Here is a 17,757-nt window from a genome sequence, read left to right as displayed (position 1 = left end):
GGTTATTATGCAAGGGTTAATTCATTACTTAGGGCGGCTCTTTTGGTCTTGGTTCTGATGGGTTTAATATACATTTCTCAGTAGTCCTCAGGTTCCTGACAGCAATGGAGTAAACACATTTAATAATGATGCTCAGGTCGTCTTAATAATGTGCTGTAAGATGCTTATTGTGACATATTGCATTAAACAGCCCCAGGTCTGTTCCCTCTGTGTCCATAACTTCCCTTTTCCTTGTCCTGTCCTGTCCTGTCCTGTCCCCTCCCTTCCCTCTCCCTTGTCCTGTGACTGTGCCTTTTCACAGGGTAAAAAAACCCAGTGTGTGACAGCACTGAGGACCAAACACCAGCTCCAGAGACCAACATGACTCCAACCGCTGGCTCCCTCATTCTGGGGCTCGTTCTGTGCTCTGTGGCAACCTGGGCAGCAGATGGACCAGGTGAGTAACTCGGATGGGAGAAAAGGGAGGGATGTGAATAACACGGCAGGGAGATATGGGAGGGAGGCGAGTAACATGGCAGGAAGATATGGGAGGGAGGTGAGTAACATGGCAGGGAGATATGGGTGGGAGGTGTGTAACATGGCAGGAAGATATGGGTGGGAGGTGTGTAACACAGCAGGGAGATATGGCAGGGAGGTGAGTAACACGGCAGGGAGATATGGGTGGGAGGTGTGTAACACGGCAGGGAGATATGGGAGGGAGGCGATTAACACAGCAGGGAGATATGGGAGGGAGGCGATTAACACGACAGTGAGATATGGGAGGGAGGTGAGTAACTCAGCAGGGAGATATGGGAGGGAGGTGAGTAACACGGCAGGGAGATATGGGTGGGAAGCGAGTAACACGGCAGGGAGATATGGGTGGGAGGTGTGTAACATGGCAGGGAGATATGGGAGGGAGGTAAGTAACATGGCAGGGAGATATGGGAGGGAGGTGAATAACACGGCAGGGAGATATGGGAGGGAAGCGAGTAACACGGCAGGGAGATATGGGTGGGAGGTGTGTAACATGGCAGGGAGATATGGGAGGGAGGTGAGTAACATGGCAGAGAGATATGGGAGGGAGGCGAGTAACACGGCAGGGAGATATGGGAGGGAGGAACGTAACATATCAGGGAGATATGGGAGGGAGGTGAGTAAAACAGCAGGGAGATATGGGAAGGAGGTGAGTAACACGGCACGAAGATATGGGAGGGAGGGGAGTAACATGGCAGGGAGATATGGGAGGGAGGTGAGTAACATGGCAGGGAGATATGGGAGGGAGGTAAGTAACATGGCAGGGATATATGGGAGGGAGGTGAGTAACACGGCAGGGAGATATGGGAGGGAGGTGAGTAACACGGCAGAGAGATATGGGAGGGAGGTGAGTAACACAGCAGGGAGATATGGGAGGGAGGTGAGTAACACGGCAGGGAGATATGGGAGGGAGGTGAGTAACACAGCAGGGAGATATGGGAGGGAGGTGAGTAACACGGCAGAGAGATATGGGAGGGAGGCGAGTAACACGGCAGGTAGATATGGGAGGGAGGTGGGTAACACGGCAGAGAGATATGGGAGGGAGGCGAGTAACACGGCAGGGAGATATGGGAGGGAGGTGAGTAACATGGCAGGGAGATATGGGAGGGAGGAAAGTAACACATCAGGGAGATATGGGAGGGAGGTGAGTAAAACGGCAGGGACATATGGGAGGGAGGTGAGTAACATGGCAGGGAGATATGGGAGGGAGGTGAGTAACACGCAGGGAGATATGGGAGGGAGGTGAGAAACACGGCAGGGAGATATGGGAGGGAGGTGAGTAACACGGCAGGGAGATATAGGAGGGAGGTGAGTAACACGGCAGGGAGATATAGGAGGGAGGTGAGTAAAACGGCAGGGAGATATGGGGGGAGGTGGGTGACATGGCAGGGAGATATGGGGGGAGGTGGGTGACATGGCAGGGAGATATGGGAGGGAGGTGAGTAACATGGCAGGGAGATATGTGAGGGAGGTGAGTAACACATCAGGGAGAAATGGTAGGGAGGTGATTAACATGGCAGGGAGATATGGGAGGGAGGTGAGTAACACGGCAGGGAGATATGGGAGGGAGGTGAGTGACATGGCAAGGAGATATGGGAGGGAGGTGAGTAACATGCAGGGAGATAAGTGAGGGAGGTGAGTAACATGCAGGGAGATATGGGAGGTAGGTGAGTAACATGAAAGGGAGATATGGGAGGAAGGTGAGAAACATGGCAGGGAGATATGGGAGGGAGGTGAGTAACAAGGCAGGGAGATATGGGAGGGAGGTGAGTAACACGGCAGGGAAACATGGGAGGGAGGTGAGTAACACGACAGGAAGATATGGGAGGGGGGTGAGTAACATGGCAGGGAGATATGGGAGGGAGGTGGGTAACATGGCAGGGAGATATGGGGGGGAGGTGAGTGACATGGCAGGGAGATATGGGGCGGAGGGAATAACACGGCAGGGATATATGGGGTGGAGGTGAGTAACATGGCAGGGAGATATGGGAGGGGAGTAACATGGCAGGGAGATATGGGAGGGAGGTGAGTAACATGGCAGGGAGATATGGGAGGGTGGTGAGTAACACTGCAGGGAGATATGGGAGGGAGGTGAGTAACATGCACGGAGATATGGGAGGGAGGTAAGTAAAACGGCAGGGAGATATGGGAGGGAGGTGAGTAAAACAGCAAGGAGATATGGGAGGGAGGTGAGTAACATGCAGGGAGATATGGGAGGGAGTTGAGTAACACAGCAGGAAGACATGACAGCCAGATTCAAGAGCTGACACTCTAGGACCTTAAAACACGGCTCAGTGGTAACCAAGTGGGTTTAACCTTTATTATTGAGCCTGTTACCTCCTCACAGTCACAGACATGCAGATTATACATTGATGGTATCACTCTGCTTGGTCTCTCTTTTGCAGTGAATCTGGGGAAATGCCCCCCTATGAATATGGCTTGTGTGCAGCATTTACCAGAGCCCACGTGTGAGTGTGACAGTGACTGTCCTGGCAATCAGAAGTGCTGTAATCTCTGTGGAATTAAATGCGTGGACCCTTTGCCAGGTAACGTAGCAACATAATCTTCTTGGTTGGTGTGTGACGTGGGATACTTACTCTGTAGTACACTATATTTATTTCATTACACATTAGGAGTCACTAATAATATAAGTATATATGCTTGCAACCTGTATATAAACTGTGGGATTTCCAAGTCCTGGGTTCCAAAAGGCCAGATGGTCACCAGGCTTGGTTCCACTGAGTCTCCTCTGGTCCCAGACTTGAAAGCCTCAGGGATGGCAAGGTGTTAGGATAGTTACACTCAATACCCCTATCCTGATAGCACAAAGGGCTATCCGGCCATTATTTGCCCAGCCCCAGACTATGCGGAGCCTGGAACAGTGGGGGGCTCAATATGCTAAGAGGCAGGGGTACCAGGTTGGCGCATGCCCCTTAGCATAATTGAAATCAGTGTGCCCCCCCCCCAGCTTCAGGATACAGGTAAATTGGTGATAGGCTGGCAGAGAAATTCCTACATGCTGATTGGATGTAGTAGTTTGTGAATGTGACTCCAAAACCTATAAGAAACCTTGCAGCCAATCAGGGCAGCAGATTCTAAGCGCCAAACCATCAGCGGCAATTTCAAAGATGCTCTGAAAGAAATAGACGCGAGCCGGCTTCAAAGATTTCCAGGCAAGAAATTTTCTAAGTCCCGCTTTTCAAGGGCCAAGTTATGAAAACAGAACGTAGCGGTCGCGGCTGGAATTACATCCCGTTTTGAATTCCAGGACTTTTGTGAGTACCTCTCGGTCATTGGAAAGGACTTGTACAGACTTCATTTTGTAGTCATTTGGACTAGTAAAGTTTAGTTCATTAGCCAGATCCCCAATAAGTGTGTTTTCTATTGCATATTGTGATCCATTGTGTGCATGTTTTTTCCTGGAATAAATGACAATTTATTTTACCTCCTTGTTTTGCTCAATCATATAATCCGTTATAAAAGGTGTTAATAAACCTTGTCTCCTGTGACAATGACGCAGCCGGTTGTGTTCACACAGCGGGAGTCCCATTCAGAAGAAGGGACCCCCACTGTGTTAATCCTTTTAGGTCATTAGTCTCCTTACTGGGACTCTGTGAGCGCACGGCATTAGAAACATGCCCGTGGCGGATTTCGTAAGGGCAGCGTTACCAACCATGTGGCTACATCGGTATGAGCATTTTGTGGATCTTTGGGACATGGTGTAGATGGGTATGAATGCATACAAACAATAAAGATAATACTTCTTAAGGGATAACTTTCTAGTAAACTTTTGTAAATCAATAATTGTCTCAAAGAGCTGAAAATGTATCTATGGGGCAAAGCTGAAACCCATACTAAGAAGAGAGCGTCTCTGTTAGCTCAATGCACGATATGTTAATAATGTTATAATTCGTGACATTCAGAAGTCCTTTTTGTGTTTGCTTGCTCCGCCTTGCCCCAAACCTCCTCCTAGATCTTCAGGTCTTCATCCATTTTTTGAGCCTTTAGAGTCTGAAAGGGTCAATATTTGTGGATTGTACTCGTCCTCCCTCCTGGAATAACGTTCCCGAGGGCATGCTCCAAATTCTCTGTATCGCTGTTTCTCATCCGATTTGTTGAATGATAACGAATATGTGCGATTCTCTGTATCAGATACATCCAAGTTGAAGCTTGAGTTATCTCCATATCTGTCTTTCAGTATTGATTTACTTGGGGTATACTGACAAGAATAATCTATGTTAGAAGGTTGATTCCTTATTGGTGTCCTGTAGTTTCCTCTATTGACATTTGTAGCCGAGATAAATTTGATTTCGTACAGAATTGAGCTTGTCTCTCAAATTTTGCCTGCTTATATAACATTCTTCTCCATAGATTGGTTCTTTCATTGGTTTTTGAAGAGTTCTCCGTGGTCTCAAATACATAAAGTTTGGGTTGTAGGATTTTAATTTCCTCTTCCAAAATTCACGTTCTAATTTTGAACTGAGCAATTACCGTAACTGCATGAGCTTCGTAGAGCAGTCGTCAAGCATAGTCTTCCAGTTCTCTTCAAAATCTTTGGTCTGGAACCCAAAAGTGGGGGACTTTTTGATCTGTAATCATCTGGGGATCCACTTGACTTTCTGGTAGTTCTCAAGATTTGTGATATTCCACCATAAGTGGATATCCTGCAAGAAACATTTTTCTAACTTGGAAAAATAGTCAATAAAATCAGATGGTTCATCACAGATGAGTTCCTTAGTAAAATCAAAAACATATTCAGCACGTCTGAGATTATTTGTATTGTCTACGCAGTTACAGTATGTACATAACTTCTGGTTGTAAATTCATTAAAATATTAATTGCCAGCATGATTAATTTCTGAAAAATTAGTCTTTATAGAAAAGGTTCAGTGCTTAGTCCAAAAAATTGGACGTGTTAGTGTGCAGTCTTTTAACCCTTGCAATCACAGTGTATATCGGAGTGATGCTTTATTGACTGATTTTATTAAATCTAAATCCTTGATTTCTAAGAAGAGGAGGGCCCCTGGAAATAATGCAAGCACATTTATACTGTTTTCATTTTATAAATACCAAAAAGATTTTTGAATGCACTGATATCCGATCTGTTCCTTACTACTGACCATATTTTCCTGAATAATTAATTTTATTGCATAATGTCTTATATTAACGGTGTATATACAAAACCTTCATTTAATCCTTTTAGGGAAAAATGTGTCCAAAGAGTAAATCCATTTGGATTCTATATGTAACACAGCTCTGTCCAAGTTCCCCCTCCTTATAATAGGGAGGATATGATCTACTCCTTGGAATTTCAAAGGTTTAGTATCTCCACCATGTAATTCTAGAACAGGACGTGGATATAAACTGGACTCTATATGCTAGCTTCATATGTTTAAATAGAGAAGCAAGACATTCTATGTTACAAACTGGTTTAGATATATTGTGCATTAATGCCTGTGAGTTTGGAATATCGGACACCGCAGCTACAGTAACTCAATTCACTATTGCTTGAAAATAGTTGGAAAATTATACAAAAAAAATCTGCTTCTGTTGAATTTATTGTTACTGGTGAGTGTTTCTGGAATTGACAAACATTGCCACTAGCCAATTATTTTCCAGTGAGAAATAATGATTTCAGTTGACCAGTGGAGACTCTATACACCCTTCCCCTAAAATTACTACAAAGATAACAAGTTGCAATTTAAAAGGTCCTCTGTCTTCTCACCACCCGTGGGTCCCAGAAATCCTGAGCCTGCTTGATGTTTTTGCTTACTTCAGCTCCTGTACCTCCGGCACATACCGCCAAAGTTAAGGCTATTAAAACCTTAAACTAGCCTTGACTAACCCCACAAACACCTCACTGCTATTTCCAAACCTTCTGCCAAACCCAAATAAAATATATGACGCCCATCCTCTGACAAGTGCATCCCATCCGACCTAAATAACCCCTACATATTCCCTTCTAAATCCCTGTGTCTCACTGAGAAAAACCTACACCTATTAAAAACATTTCCATGGACTTTTTCAATTTCTTACTACATAGGAGTAAAATAGTAGGCTAAAATAAACTAGCTAACTAATCACATATAGAGTTAGCAATATGTGGAAGGGAGTCCCCAGTAGAACAGCATGGAAATGGGAAATCCTGAAAATGGAAAAAAGAAGCAAATACTGTATAGTGAAGTGCTGAAAAAAATGGGCATCATTGTCCATCATTCCTCTGGGGAACCAAAAGTTTTCTACAAATGTTTAAAATTGAAAATGTATTCATTAAACACTCATGAATCCAAACAGGTCAGGGGATACTCCTCAAATCAAACAGAAATACAATATACTATAGGTCAATTCATTATCTGCGATTCAACCAATGTCATTTATCTCATCCAACGTCCCTGCAATAAAAAGTACATAGGGCGTCCGACTAGGAAATTTACAATTAGACTGGCAGAGCATATCACTAATGTAATAAAAGGTCTCCTTCAGCACAATTTGTCAAAGCATTTCAAAGAATGTCATCAGCAGAATCCTTCAGGAATGAAATTTACGGGGATTAAAAAGCTTAGGTTGAGCTGGAGAGGAGGGGACTCGGTTAGTGACATCTCTAGATTAGAAACCAGATACATTCATTCCCAGTGGACTCTATGTTGACATTGACCTAAGTGCATTTCTTATCAATTGATTTCCAATATACATCCCAACTCATTCCCCTGCACCCGCTTCTCCAGTTCAAATGACATTGTTTAAATTGCTACATTTCTCTCTTTATTAGTGATATATTAGCATTTTCTTCTATCCACTCAGTGATATACTCACATCTATCTTTCCTGTATATCTGTTTATTTTCAATTTGCAATTTTATTTTATACGTAATAAATGTGAATTGTTTTATGAATCCGATAGATTTATCCTTTTCATATTCATGCATTTCGTTATATTAAGGTCTCTTTCTGTATGTTCCATGGGTTTTGATGTCATGATTGATAGCAGAGACTCTGCATGATTGGCAGAGTCTCAGACAGGAATCAGCTTATCAATGCACCTCCACACCTAGATAGTTAGAGAGGTAGTATCATGTGACATCACCCCTGAGGAAGTTTATTTTGAAACGAAACGCATAGGGTTGAGTTGGTACCTGCCGAGTTGCCTAAACAGACCTGATGAACATTATCCAGTGATTGTATTTGGGAGCTGTGGGCTATACGGAGCTATTGTATTATACTATCTGCATCAGAGCGCACAGACGCTTCAGACACTGCTGACGTCACCTGCTGGTAACGAGAAGGCGAGGAGGAAGCCAGGTGTGCTGAAACTCCAGGAGCCGTCCGATCAGCTGTTTGCCATATATCTGCCAGCGTGGAGTGTAAGGCTGTGGCCAGGCTGCGAGAGTGTGCTGGCACTTGAACGCAGTGACATCATGCGGTCTGCTTGGCCATGCGATTCCTGGCCATCTAGTTGCGCGCATGTGGGGGCATGGTCATGACATCACAGAGCTGGTTCACCCTCATGGACAAACCACTAACGTGACGCATAAGTGAGCAGCAAAATAAAATGTGACTGTCTCTGCAAGCAGAAAGCTCACGGGCACCCGCACCCTGGACAAGCACATTCAGAGTTACCACTTTGATCGCACTAAGTACAAGCGCGCGCGCCCGCCTCGCTTCATCCCGGCCGCAGCCCAAGAACAGAGACGCTTACACCATATTGATTTCAGTAAAGGGATAACTTGAATCAACATCCAAACCCATAGCCCGACTCACTGGCCCACTAACTGACCTACTGTACCATAAAAGTCCCAAATAAACTATTGTTATATAGGGGAGAGCTGAGGCACTTCCAGGTCTTATATAGTGTGAGCTCCACTGGCTAATGACTTGTGTTATATAGGGGAACGCTGAGACACTTCCAGGTCTTACATAGTGTGAGCCCCGCTGGCTAATGACTTGTGTTATATAGGGGAGAGCTGAGGCACTTCCTGGCCTTACATAGTGTGAGCTCCGCTGGCTAATGACTTGTGTTATATAGGGGAGAGCTGAGGCACTTCCAGGTCTTACATAGTGTGAGCTCCGCTGGCTAATGACTTGTGTTATATAGGGGAGACTGAGACACTTCCAGGTCTTACATAGTGTGAGCCCGCTGGCTAATGACTTGTGTTATATATGGGAGAGCTGAGGCACTTCCAGGTCTTACATAGTGTGAGCCCCGCTGGCTAATGTCTTGTGTTATATAGGGGAGAGCTGAGGCAATTCCAGGTCTTATATACAGTAGTATGAGCCCCGCTGGCTAATGACTTGTGTTATATAGGGGAAATCTGAGGCACTTCAAGGTCTTACATAGTGTGATCTCCGCTGGCTAATTACTTATTTTATATAGGGGAGAGCTGAGGCACTTCCAGGTCTTACATAGTGTGAGATCCGCTGGCTAATGTCTTGTGTTATATAGGGGAGAGCTGAGGCAATTCCAGGTCTTACATAGTGTGAGCCCCGCTGGCTAATGTCTTGTGTTATATAGGGGAGAGCTGAGGCACTTCCAGGTCTTACATAGTGTGAGCTCCGCTGGCTAATGTCTTGTGTTATATAGGGGAGAGCTGAGGCACTTCCAGATCTTACATAGTGTGAGCCCCGCTGGCTAATGTCTTGTGTTATATAGGGGAGAGCTGAGACACTTCCAGGTCTTACATAGTGTTAGCCCCGCTGGCTAATGTCTTGTGTTATTTAGGGGATAGCTGAGGCACTTCCAGGTCTTACATAGTGTGAGATCCGCTGGCTAATGTCTTGTGTTATATAGGGGATAGCTGAGACACTTCCAGGTCTTACATAGTGTGAGCCCCGCTGGCTAATGTCTTGTGTTATATAGGGGAGAGCTGAGGCACTTTCAGGTCTTACATAGTGTGAGCTCCGCTTGCTAATGTCTTGTGTTATATAGGGGAGAGCTGAGGCACTTCCAGATCTTACATAGTGTGAGCCCCGCTGGCTAATGTCTTGTGTTATATAGGGGAGAGCTGAGACACTTCCAGGTCTTACATAGAGTTAGCCCCGCTGGCTAATGTCTTGTGTTATTTAGGGGATAGCTGAGGCACTTCCAGGTCTTACATAGTGTGAGATCCGCTGGCTAATGTCTTGTGTTATATAGGGGATAGCTGAGGCACTTCCAGGTCTTACATAGTGTGAGCCCCACTGGCTAATGACTTGTGTTATATAGGGGAGAGCTGAGGCACTTCCAGGTCTTACATAGTGTGAGATCCGCTGGCTAATGTCTTGTGTTATATAGGGGAGAGCTGAGGCACTTCCAGGTCTTACATAGTGTGAGCCCCACTGGCTAATGACTTGTGTTATATAGGGGATAGCTGAGGCACTTCCAGGTCTTACATAGTGTGATCTCCGCTGGCTAATGTCTTGTGTTATATAGGGGAGAGCTAAGGCACTTCCAGGTCTTACATAGTGTGAGCCCCACTGGCTAATGACTTGTGTTATATAGGGGAGAGCTGAGGCACTTCCAGGACTTACATAGTGTGAGCCCCGCTGGCTAATGACTTGTGTTATATAGGGGAGAGCTGAGGCACTTCCAGGTCTTACATAGTGTGAGCCCCACTGTCTAATGACTTGTGTTATATAGGGGAGAGCTGAGGCACTTCCAGGTATTACATAGTGTGAGATCCGCTGGCTAATGACTTGTGTTATATAGGGGAGAGCTGGGGCACAAGCTCCAAGCTGTTTATTACACCCTGTGATACAGTCACGCACACTTCTCGTGGGTATAATATATAGACCCCAATGTGATATATCTTTGTATACACAGAGTGTGAAAAAAATGTATATGAATAAAATGTGCAAATGTTACAGCCAAATGGTGTTTTAAAAATGAGGTTTATCAGGGCAGTTTCAGTGCAAATAACATTATTTTTTTTAATCTTGTATCATTTTGAGCCAATACAGTATGTGGCAATACAGTATGTGGCAATACAGTATGTGGCAATACAGTATGTGGCAATACAGTATGTGGAAAGGTCTTTGCTGTGATACTTGCTCATCGTGCACAAAATTGTTTATTTTACAGGTAGAGAAGTTAGGGAAGCGTTACACAATGCGCATATTATAATGGAAAGTTCTCCAATATGGGGGAGAGTCCCTGAGCTCTTGTAAGTGGTGTCGGGGCTCGATTCTGTGTTATCAGCATCGCAAGTTAAGCCGGAATTTCATTACACAAAATAACATAGTATTTTCTACCTTTTTAGGTTAGAATAAAGGAAGCTGATGAAGCCGCCGCCAGCGAGAAGTGAGGAACATCCTACACAACGCAGCCCGTTCCCATGGAAGTGACGTAATTAGCGGAAGCCTCTGAAGGTCGGAGTCCCTGATGGGATCTGATAGCGGCGGTGGGAAACCCCAGCAGGGAATACAAGTAACCCCCTTTCCCTGTCAGAGAGGCCTGTGACACAGTGTAACGCAGCGCATTGCAGGCCCCTCGTGCAGGAAATGGGAGTATCCTTGTGTTACATTACTTCCTGGATATTATTTTGGTTTGTTTCTCAGCCTGTGGGGTCATTGCTTGGGGATTGGTATCTATTCTGCGCATATTACTCTGTCTGTAGATGCAGCTGCATTTAATAAAGACACTTTGTAATCACTCAGACCTGTCTCCTGCTGGAATTTGTCCCCTCAGACCTGTGGAGGATTTTTAATGCAGAATAAAGAAGTAAATAATAATGGCCTAAAATATAAATATTACAATATTACACCCAGTATGTTGGCATCACAATACTATGCCACGTAAGGCTGTTTCTCACACGTGTATCAGCTCGTGCTTTGGGGAGCGTCAGTAGCTTAGTTAACTTTGAAGCAGCAGAGCCCAGTTCCAATCCCAGTGTCAGCTTCTTGTGAGCTTGGGCGAAACGCATCAGGGGCATTTATTTAATAGGGGCGTAAGACACCTATAATATCATAATGAATACACTTAAATGAGCTGTAAGGTATGTTCCAGAGACGGAAGGTGTCTTAATAGAAGAGCATGGATAGGGCACTAAATTTACGTCCTATCACAAAATCAGAATTTTAGTTTTTCTATATTCCAGCACCTATTATCCCCATCCCATATCATTCACCTAAAGTTCACAAGTCACTCACTAACCCACCAAAGCACCCTATCATTCCACGGATTAATTCTATTTTTTCAACAACTTGTTTTAAAATGTTCCTTCTCACCTATTTATTACACACCGCTTCTGTTCTTCAATAACTAAATACGATCACTTGGGATTCTAACGATAGATTAGCCACTATAGATATCCAATCACTTTACATCAGTATACTCCACTCTTGAGGCTTTAAAGCAATTATTAAAATGTATCTTTACATGGCACACAAGCAATCACACAACAATTTCTTTATCACTCCTTTTAATTTATACTCACAATAATATATGTGAGGTTGAGGAAGCTAAAATACTTTTGCAATTGGAGAAGGCATCAAAACTGGGTCATGTTTGCATAATGGGGGATTTTAATTATCCAGACATAGACTGGGGCAATGAGATTAGCATTACAACAAAAGGAAACAGGTTTTCGGGGGTGTTTAATGACAATTGTATGACTCAAATTATTGAGGAACCAACCAGGAGAGGGGCTGTACTGGATTTGGTAATTTCAAACAATGTTAAAGTAATAACAAATATTCAAGTCCTGGAACATTTGGGTAACAGTGATCAAAACATGGTCTCATTTGAAATAAATGATCAAAAAACAGATTACTTGGGTTCAACAAAGACCTTAAACTTTAGAAAAACAGATTATAATAAACTGAGGTCTAATCTACAAGTAATACATTGGGATTATGTTTTTGCAGGGAAAATGTAGAAGATAAATGGGCAGTCTTTAAAACATTGTTAGAAAAGCACACCTATCAGTGTATACCCTTGGATAATAAGTATTAAAGAAATCAGTCAAAACCAATGTGGCTAAATAAACAGGTAGGGGAGGAAATAGACAAGAAGAGGAAGGCGTTTAGATTCTTTAAGTCAGAAGGGACGGAGACATCGTATCAGAATTATAAGGAATGTAACAAAAATTGCAAAAGGGCAATCAAATGAGCAAAAATGGATAATGAAAAAAGGATTGCAATAGAAGTAAGGTCAACCCTAAAAAGTTCTTTAAGTACCTTAATAACAAAAAAATGAGAAAAGAAAATATAGGACCCTTTCAGTGTGAGATGGGTAGGCAGATTATTGGAGATAAGGAAAAAGCAGAGGTATTAAACAAATTCTTTGCCTCTGTGTTTACAGGGGGAGAATCAAGTTCAATAGTAGTGCCGCAGGTGGAAGCCACAACCTCCATATTAATGAACCATTGGTTAACTGAGGAAGAAGTTCAAAGCAACTTGAAAAAATTCAAGTAAATAAGGCACCTGGCCCCGATGGCATACATCCAAGAGTTCTCAAGGAGTTAAGCTCAGTAATAGCCAAACCCTTATATTTAATATTCAAGGACTCCATTTCCACAGGCTTAATACCACAAGATTGGCGTAAAGCAGATGTGTTGCCTATATTTAAAAGGGAGCTAGATCACAACCAGGGAATTACAGACCTGTAAACCTGACTTCAATAGTGGGGAAACTACTTGAAGGTTTAATACAGGATAATATTCAGGAAAACCTAATGGAAAACAAAATTATTAGTAATAGTTAGCATGGATTTATGAAGGATAGATCATGCCAAACTGAGCCTGACGAAGGAAATTTACTTTCTGAAACGCGTCGTTCGAGGCATAGCATGGAGCCCTTCTGTTCTATCACTACTCCTGTAGCTGCTTCCAGCCTCTGGGAAACAGCCCCGCACCCGGACGTGGATAAGGGGACTCACTGCCACCAGAACTGGCTCCAGCCATGGAGACTGCATTATTTATGTAAGTTTTTGAGCTTCTAATTCATTGTTTAATAAAATCATTTTCTTTTATCTTCCTGATTGCCTGATTACCACATTGAGTTCAAACTGCGTGACTGCAGACACAGCCATTACTGCGGATCTCAGTGTTAACCCCTGCCCTCATCACCTCCACTCACACAAGCCCGTGTGAATCTATTTTATTTCACATTTACGCTCCAAAGTGTAGCCACAATTTCCACCCTTCCATTCATTTTGGATTTCTGTGTGTGTGTCCGTCTCCTGTGTTCTACTGCAAGACACCCAGACCACAGATTAAGTCACCATCCACAGCGGACCACATGCTGCAAACAGTTGCCCTAACTGTCATCACTCTCACAAGCCTGTGTGAGTGTGTCTTTTTATTCATCCACCCTGACACCCCAGTGTGTTTGAGCTTCTCACTGTTGCGCACTGCACATTTGATGGCTTCTTTACTGTCTTTGACTAGATGAGTTATGGAAGCGCAGCACCTGAAGCACACTCCAAACTCTCTGGGTAAGTACTTGTGTTCCTCTATAGACTTAATCCTTAACCCACAACACTTGTTAAGTGGGTGTGGCTTCTTGTGAGCCTCTTCGCATGCTCTGCAGATTCTTTTCCCAACCATTTGGTTAGCTGGCTGAGTTCTTCCCTCGCAGAGAAGACATAGAAAAAATGTCCAAGTGCATCAATAATTGTGTGTGATATAAACTGTGATTATATGGTCATAAAAGACCTATAATAAAAATATATACCATGTAGAACAATAATGAAATGAATACTGGCTGTGACGCGGATTACGTCATCGTGTGGTGCCGCATACTGGCGTGCGGAGCTCCTTCCCAGGAACTGTGACAGCCGGAGGCAAAGACACACAGTGTCTGTGGGCTACTGCTGCTGCTGGAGAGAGCGGGTACTGATCGGTGTTCCTCCACTTACTCTGCTGGCCCTGACCGCTCCGGTTCCTGGAGGTACTGTATAGAAAGGTGCGAATGTCATGGTGGACCGGAACTTTATCAACACACTTATATTTTTGGGATTTTCGATTGAACACAACAAGGAGCAAAATAAATTGTGATTTATTTCCTTGCTTGAAAAACACACGACAACTTCAGAATACACTTAATACAACACTGACTGGGATGTGGAAATGAAATAAATTGTCCTTCGCGAGAAAGCGCAAGAAATGCAGTCTCTGTTTAAAGGTCCCGTTGGCTAGATCGCAAGTTGCTAATCTAATAACTTTGCCAAATCAAAGAATTTTGTTAAAGTTCGTAGGAATTTGTTCGGGAGTCCCCAGAGCTAATGAATTCTGAAGTTTGGGTAAATTATTGGTTTCGATGGTATTAACCCCATGCGTACGGGAACCGCTACCGCTGTGCTTGAACGAACTCCTGCGTAAAGCGGATGTAACGGGTACTCCCCATACCCCAATCTCAGATAGAGTGAATGTGAGGGGGAACCTATGTGTTACCAGTTGTGGTGCGTATACCTGCAGGTTCACAAGAGGCCTGATCCTCTGCTTGTCCACTCAGGACCTCTTTGGCATTGGGACTGCGTGCGCTATCTTTACTGCGCCTGTGCGAAGATGTAATGGCCGCCGCTATGCTTAACTGCGCCTGCGTGACCTCTAGAGGGCCTTCCTGCCTCTCTGCCTTCTCAATGGTGAACCGGGGAGCCAAAGGGGACCTGGCTACACAAGGTTACATCATGAATCAGGTAAAGATAATCGAATCCCACTGGGGATAGTCCGGTGGGCACAGTTATAGGGGAATCTAGTCTATCCTTAACATATACACCCAATCCCCGCCGTGGGAACATTTCTTTGTTTTGCCCGCAGTTTGCAAAACCGGGAAAACAGGCTTTCCGGTTTGCAAAGCGCATGTGTCAGCTTCACATCCGTACAACGTAGCATACCTGGGATACAACATTTTGTTGGCGCCCCTTAGTCTGGGGTCTGGTCCCAAGGTGTCAATGACCCGGGATCTGGCACTTATCAAGATTTTGGCCATGTTTACACTTTGGTGCTCTGAGGCTTTTCATCCCTGTCACTTCGCTAGAGTGAGGGTCTCCGGCTTAGCGGGACCTCTTTGAAGTGTAGAGAAGAAAATACGCTCAACTCATTCACCCTTAGCTTGTTTACATGCCAAAGGATTTTTCCCGGGCTCACAGAAAAACTGTTCCTGCCTGTACATTTAAATTCACAGTTTTATACACTTTATTAAAAACTCATGTTCTAGGTGTATGTGTTTTACTTATTTATACTTGCACACCAAAAATCAGGGTGCTGGGTGCCTCCATTCGCGAGTTAGCCTGCTAAATTGAAAAGCTTTCTTGCGGGACTCAAGTTCACCCAGTTCCCACATCAATTGACCCACTTTTCACGGCCATTGACTTTCAAGATCGGCAGGCTAAAAAGGTACGGATACATGGTATCGGTAAAAGCACTTCAAGTCTAACCGCAAGCCACTTGTTCAATTGACTTGTGGTTACAGGGTTGAATACATTGAAATGGATACCCATACTTCAAACAGCCCTTTAAACCGCAGCCACTCTTCTTCAATCAGCGCAGGATTCGGTGCTCACTACTCCATCTTGTGTCTCAAAAGAATATAGCAGTCATTGCATTCACTTCCATTGCAACAGGCAAGGAATAGCCTGCAAATAGGGGCTAAGAAGGCTGGGACAGGGCAATTACAGCAGTGCAGTGCAAAAACATTTAACTCCTTCAGTCCCAATGTGAGTTGGGGTTAATCAGCCGGGTATAATACCTTAATTTAGGCCTGATTAACCCCCTCATTGCCACACCTCCCCCACTCAAAGTGCAGGGACTGCCCTGACCACCTCGTCCGGTGGTTGGGATGGCCTGCCAGCTCTTGAAGTTAGTATGTCCTGAGGGCTGTCCTGGCGGCAAAGGCCATCAACATTGCCATGCTCGCTTCTCTTCTTGTGCTTGATGGCAAAGTCAAATTCCTGTAAGGCAAGACTCCAGCGCAAGAGTTTAGCATTTTCCCCCGACACCCTCTGTAACCAACTCAAGGGATTGTGGTCTGTGATTTCTGTAAAAGGTCTGCCATACAGATAGGGCTGTAACTTCTTTAAAGCCCATACTATGGCCAGACATTCTTTTTCAATGTTGCATAAGCCGTCTCTCTGGGCAGCAGCTTGTGGCTCAGATACACCACTGGGTGTTCACTGCCCTCCTCCCCAACTTGGCTGAGTACAGCATCAATACCATAATCCGAGGCATCAGTCTGCACCAATAATTTTTTGCATAGTCTGGTGCAGCAAGAATAGGGGCACTGGCCAGTGCAGTTTTCAATGCCTGAAAGGAGAACTCACAGGCGGGAGAACAGACTACCAACACAGACTGTCGCTTCTTGGTCAAGTCAGTCAGGGGTTTGGCAATGGCGCTATACTGAGGGACAAACTTTCTGTAGTAGCCTGCGGTGCATAAGAAAGCCATGACTTGCTTCTTGGTTTTGGGAATGGGCCACTTCACTATTGCTTCCACATTAGCTGGTTCTGGCTTAAGATGCCTGCCACCCACTCTGTGCCCTAGGTACAATACTTCTGCCATCCCCACTAAGCACTTGGTGGGTTTCAACGTGAGTCCCGCTTCCCTAATCCTGGCTAGCACTGCAGCTACATGCCCTAAGTGTGAGTCCCACGAATTACTAACGACAGCAATGTCGCCCAGGTATGCCCATGCAAACCCTTGCAAACCCTCCAGCAAACGATTGACCAGACGTTGGAAGGTAGCCGGTGCATTTTTCATCCCAAATGGCATCACTAGAAATTCATAGAGGCCACTTGGAGTGATACAGGCCGACTTTTCCCTAGCCTCCAAGTCAAGGGGATCTGCCAATAACCTTTGCTCAGATCCATGGTAGTCAGATACCTTGCCCCCGCGAGTTCATCTAACAACTCATCCATGCGGGGCATGGGATAGGCATCTGACACCGTTCCCGCATTGAGCTGCCGGTAGTCCACACAGAACCGGGTGGTCCCATCCTTCTTAGGCACCAGGACTACCGAACAAGCCCAAGGGCTCTGGGACGGTACAATTAACCCTAAGGCCAGCATCTCTTCTACCTCCTCTCTATACTGCCCTTAATCTCTGCTGACACTCTATAAGCGTGCTTATGCAGAGAACTCAGATCCCCAGTAAGCACTGGGTGATTTTTAATGCGTGTCTTACTCGGCTTATCTGAGAACAGAGCCCTATACTTCTCTAGCATAGCCCTGGCTTCTGCTCTCTGCCTGACACTCAGCGATGACCCTATCTCAACCTGCTCTACTGTATCTCCCTGCCTTGCCTCCCCCAGGAGATCAGGCAGAGCATTGCTCGCCG

The 17,757-nt window shown here is 44.8% G+C and overlaps 1 long non-coding RNA gene across 1 annotated transcript; it reads left to right on the top strand.

Annotated features, from left to right (window-relative positions):
* The first annotated feature begins 269 nt into the window (after positions 1–269).
* Positions 270–11,139, top strand: LOC142492548 (uncharacterized). The gene is made up of 3 exons (XR_012800840.1): positions 270–436; positions 2,919–3,059; positions 10,744–11,139. It is a non-coding gene; the product is annotated as an uncharacterized LOC142492548 (long non-coding RNA).
* Positions 11,140–17,757: the final 6,618 nt, after the last annotated feature.

This window comes from Ascaphus truei, chromosome 4 (genome assembly GCF_040206685.1).
Source record: "Ascaphus truei isolate aAscTru1 chromosome 4, aAscTru1.hap1, whole genome shotgun sequence".
Taxonomy (NCBI): Eukaryota; Metazoa; Chordata; class Amphibia; order Anura; family Ascaphidae; genus Ascaphus; species Ascaphus truei.
This window is presented reverse-complemented; position numbering and strand designations above follow the sequence as displayed.